The following is a 5,845-nucleotide window of genomic DNA, read 5'->3' on the forward strand; positions in this document are numbered from 1 at the left end:
GTGTGTACGTGTGTGTGTGTGTGTGTGTGTGTGTGTGTGTGAGTGAGCACGCGATTGTCCCGAGCTACTCTCCGCAGGGCGGCGGGCTTCCCGGGTCCCCAGCGGACCGGTGGTCCGTCAGTCCTCCTCCGCACGGGCGGCGGCCCTCCAAATCCCACGCCAACTGGGCCTCGGGGTGGAAAGTGCCTTTGAGTCCCGGCTCTCCCGGGGCCGTCCGGTAGGGACGGGTGGGAGTGGAGGGGGGGAGGGGTCCTTGCGGCCGTCCTGTCCTGAAGATGTGGCGTGGGCTTGGGACAAAATCCAGCCCCAGTGACTTGCCGCAAAGCTCAAACGCCCAGGTTGGCGCTCCGAGGCCCCGAGGGCTTCACTCCCTCGCTGGCCGAGCCAACGCGGGGCGCCGCCGCGGGGTCTCCTGCTACCGCGTTGCCAGTGCTGGTCCCTGGGATTCGGGGTCCTCCTGTTGAGGATTTGGTTGGTGGATGGGGCCCTTGTTTACCTGCAGCGCTCAACCAGAGTCAGTTACTGGGGCCTCCGCGGGCGGGGAGATGTGAGGCCCCAAATCCCTGATCACCGACCCTTCCCCGCCACCTGGAGGGTGGGGCCTCGAACTCTCCGACAGCTGACTCTGGCCAGGGGTCCCACTCCAACCGCTCCGGGTCCCCAGGAGGATTGGGGGCCTCTTTATTCCCTCCGGAGACCTCCCGGCCGCGGAGAGTCCAAGATCGCAGGGATCCTCCCCGGCCGCACCCAGCTTCACAGCCCGCAAAATCCATGCTTATACCTGCGGTGCCGGGTCAAAGGCCCAGAGGGAAGTCTTTAAAAATAAAAACGCCCAACCCACCGCCTCTTATTTTAGGTCTAGGAGGGTGAACCAGCCAAGCAACGAACTCCTGCCTGTAGTAAGGACGCCCTGGTGGCTGTCCCGGGGTGGCGGCCCGGGAGATCCATGGCCACGTTTCCCCCGCACCAGAGGATACGCCCAACTGTGGCCAGATCCCAGATACCGATTTGAAGCTGGGCCTCGGACACTCTTGCCCTCCCCCGTCTTGTAGGGGATAATAGTGGCATGTTTTGTTATAAGTGGCAACTATTTACTGAGCAGTCAGTTACCAGGTGCATAAACTCATTTCTCTAACCTCTCGGCCAGGGAGGCACTAATATGCCTGTTTTAAGTTTTCAGAATCTGCCAGTGTTGGTGATGTGTGTCAAAGAGATACAGAGCAAGGACCTTAATGTTAATGCCAGGAATCCTGAGTATTAGGCATCAACTTACATGAATTTTATCCAGACAGCAAGAAATACAAATGCAAACATGAAATTCTTGTTTCTGTTAATGCTGTTTATTTCTAGCCATGAGCCTTTCTTAGTAGTCTATCATCCTTCTACATCAAGCTGCCCTGGACTGAATAAAATGCAGTTTTATTGGCTCCAAACCTACTGAATGAACATCTATGAGCAAGGTCCTGGAACGTGCGTTTCTGGCTGCCTCCCCAGGGGAATTTTCCACAAGTTAAAGTTGGAGAACTATACCTTTTAAAGTTAGCTTAAATTAGGAGAGCTTAAGTTGCTAAGTTTCCTGAGGACAGGGAGTTCCCCCCTCCACCCCTTACTGGAAATGCAAATACTTATTGGGGAAGGGGAAAAAATGGGGCATTATGGAGAAACAACCAGTTTAATTAAGCAGCCAGTTACCAAGAGTCAGGAAGTGTCAGGACCTGGGGCAGGACCCAGGGTGGCCACTAAATCATATAGGCCTTCTCTCCACATCTTCAAGGACAAATCCTTAACTAAAGGAACTCATTGGTCCTGGCCATGGCTCTGGGCTGGCAGCAGAAATGGTGCTGTTGAACGATGCCCTTCTATGTTCCAAGCCCTTGAAGTAAACAAATTCAGTAAAGAAACAGACAACCCATAAGCTGGTTTTGCTTTATGTTATGCATAGTACTTTTTTGTGACTGGATTAAAATTCTATGGGCATCCATCCAGAAAAACCATGACAGGTTTCTGAGAGGACAGAGTGGAGACGGAAGCCCTGGGATGGAAATTTCAGAAAAGCAGCTGCTGCTCCCAGAAAAAACTAAAGCTGTGTGTCCATTGGCAATGAAAGGAGAGAATCCAGTCATTTATTTGGATAATCTGAGACAAGCCTGTCTACACAACACATGAGGACACAGGGCTGCTCCAGGTAAAAGTGTTTTATGCTCTTGACTAAATGTGCCTCCCTCCCTGGTACCCTTCCCGATCCCACATCGATGTCTGCAGGTGCATACAGACCCAGAATAGAACTGTAGAGATGGAAGAATTTTTAGAGATCATCTATTCCATAACCTTCATCTGACTTGACAGATGAGGAAAATGAGCCTGGAAAGACCAAGTCACTTGTTAAGGATTAGACAACTAGTTAGTGGGGGCATCTGTGCTACAATCCTGGTCTCCTGACTTAAAACTGCACTCCCACCACCACCCAGTTTTCCCAGAACCTGAACAAAATGAATGTTCTCTCTGGAACTGATGAAACAATGCCATATAAATTAACTAAATCATAATCTGAGCCTTGGGGGTGTTTTTCATATTTCATGCCTCCACCTTGTCACTGCAGCAGAAAGTAGGATCAGAGGTACTACACATTGCTTCCTTTTTCCGTCTTCATTTTTTATTTCAGAAAGATGTAGGTGGGGAAAACAAGCTGGCAGAAAAATCTGAGATCCCCTTAGATTATGAGTGGCTTGGGAACAGCATAACTTAATGTCCAAGACATCATTTTAAAAGAACTGCACCAGAGGAGATAATACAACCAGAAATTAAGTTTCTGTAACAATGAATCAGAGTACCTGATAATAATGACTAATTAAAAACAAGAACACCTAGTATTTATACAGAGACTTTCATCCCAATCAAAGTTGCATGTGGTGATGAATTCAATATCATCTAATTGTCATTATCCCCATTTCACAGAAAGTAGTCAGGGCACTGGAGAAGCAACTGACTTAAGAACTGGTGCTGAATATCCAAAGTGAAAAATATAGCCTTACATCCAGATATTTATTTCCCATTTTAGCTAAAGATAGAGTATTAGCCAAAGGGCAGAGAGCTAAATTCTGAATTATTCTGACCACATTGCCAGCAAATAATCCCACTGGACTCCATTTCTCAATTTTGTATTTTGTAACAAGAAACTAGGTTCTTTCAACTACTTTATATATTTTGTAGGTAGAAGCAGCATACAATTTTTGAGCTGGAAGGGGCCTTAGAGTGGTATAATAAACAAACAGGGCTCTGGGGTCAGCCAGGCTGTCTGATTCCTATGTTCCTGTCTCAACTGCACTACTTACTAGGTGTGTGGCTTTAGGCTGGTTACTTTGCTACTCTGTGACTCAGTAGCCTATCTGCACAATAAGGGTAGCCCTACTACTTACCAGATTGTAACATAAGCAAAGTGCTTAGAATATTGCTTGCCCCATAGCCAACACTGCGCATAAATATTTACTATTACTATTTTTACTCGCACATTCCCCATGGGCCTAGCACTTGTTAGATAGAACCAGAGATAGCAAAAAGAACCAAGAGCCAGACAGAGTAACTGAAAGGTCCAGATAGTAAATGGCAAAGATAATTGGCTTCATACTGATTCAATACTATAAAACAGTAATGAAAACGAGTATTTAGTAAGGACTTACTGACTGCTATAATCTCATTTAATTCTCGTAACAACCCTTTGAGAAAAGGACAATTGCGTATACCCATTGTGTTGGATTAAAAATGGTCATAAACTCTTTGCCATTCCTCCCATCAAGGGATAGAGTCTATTTCCCCTTCAGTAAATGTGGCCCGTGACATGCTTTGATCAATCAAATGAGGTAAAAGTGACACTGTGCCAGTTCTGGGGCTAGATCATAAACAGCCCGAACAGATTATGTTCTGGCTCTCTTGGAACCCAGCTGTCGTGCAATAAAGAAGCCAATCTAGACTACTAGAGGAAGAGAGGCCATATGGAAAATTGAGTTACCCCAGCTGATAGCACCACCTTCCAGTCACATGTGTGAGGCCATCTTGGATGCTGCAGCCCAGGTGAACTTCCAGCTGAATGTAACCTTATTAGGGATCCCAACAGTTTCATGTGAGGCAGGGATGAACCATCCATGCAGAGCCCTGTCCAAGTAGCAGAATCTTGAAAAAATATGTGGTTGCTGTTGTTTTAAACTACTATGCTTTGGGTGGGTTTGTTATGCAGCAATAGGTAACTGAAACACCCATATTTTGGATGAGAAACTGAGGCTCAGAGAGGTTAAGGAACTAGTCCTTGGCGTCACAGCTAGGAATCCACAGCCTGGATTCAAACCCAGGACCATCCTAAACCCAAATTCATGATCTTGACCAATGAACTATATCATGCCTCCTAAGGAATAACCAAATTCTAAAGAATAATTCGTAAGTTTATTTTTGTAATTTCTCTATTTCAGACATTACACAGTGTAGGCTGGACTAATAAAAAACATAGCATGTCATTCTTTTTTTTTTTAGCATGTCATTCTTAATACCAAACAGAATAAAATTGTTATAGCTAGAAATGGAACCAACGTGGTCTTTGCCAAGTTCATCATCACTTCTTGTAAATTGAATGGGGCTACCTCACTGGGATGTACCTCAGGGTACAAAGCCCTAAATTACTTTCTCTTTTTATTAAAAAATAAAGATGCAAATGAACATGTTCTGCTCTCACCTTCAGGAAATCGGAGGTCCATTTGCACTTAGGGTGGTAAATGGAAAATGACAACAGGTGCTTGTTGGCTGTGACATTCTCCAGGTGAAGCATTCTGGGAAAAGGAAAAGAAAGGCTGATTTTATTACATTTTCTGGATCACAGAGAACTTTGAGGTTTTCCAGGAAACTTGGCTTATAACTTTGTATCTTTCTAACAGGAGTACATTTGTATTTCAAAGCATCTTTAAACCCATCATTTTCTAAAATTTCTAACTGCCTGAAAAACTGCTGGAGCCATTTATTCAACAAGCAGTTACTGACACCTCCTCCATGCAAATCTCTAAGAACTCCCTGTATCAGAACTTTAAAGTGTTTTTATTTCATTGTGCAAGAATGCTTGCCCAGAAGTCACTTATCTTATAAACCTCATCCCATCTAGAAGAAAGCCACAACCGGAAAAGGATGAAGACAAGGCCATCAAGTAGTTAAAATGTGTGTATCAAAGAGTGTAAATTACAACCTGGGTTCTTGGCTTATAGGAGACCTTCTCAGTCCCTCATTCAAAGCCTATTTGCTCTTATTTTAGGACTAATTCTAACAAACCTAACTCTCCCATTTCCTAGCCTACAGAAGATTAGAGACATCAAATGGGAGGGGAAAGTACTGCTTGGAGAGAGAGAGAGAAAACAGACCAAGTAACTTGAAATATCGCAATCTGGGGTGACTTTGCTTGGACACAAGTAACTACAACCTCAAGTGCTCTTGAGGGCATGAAAGCAGTAGAATGCAATGTGACAGTGGATATTCAGGGAAATGACTCTCAAAAGATTAAATTGTGTTTTTGTTTAAGAGGGCAGGGAAGCACATAAAAGCTTTGAGAAACATTTTAATATAAAATAAACTCAGAAAAACTACATGTGTGTCACATTGAATTCCTTTATAATAAGGGAGAAATCACTGTAAGTTTGAGATGCAAAATTATATCAGTGTGAAAGCAATGCAAGCAATATGGACTTTCCTTCATTCTCTACTTAAAGATGGCAGAAGTGAGATCATTAACACAGGAATACAGAACCGAGCATGAGCATAGTTTTATTCCCAGATGTTTTGTGTTAGATCCCTGCAACACAGCCAAAGGGATCAA

Source organism: Neophocaena asiaeorientalis, unplaced genomic scaffold (assembly GCF_003031525.2).
Source record: "Neophocaena asiaeorientalis asiaeorientalis breed wild unplaced genomic scaffold, Neophocaena_asiaeorientalis_V1.1 scaffold85, whole genome shotgun sequence".
Taxonomy (NCBI): domain Eukaryota; kingdom Metazoa; phylum Chordata; class Mammalia; order Artiodactyla; family Phocoenidae; genus Neophocaena; species Neophocaena asiaeorientalis.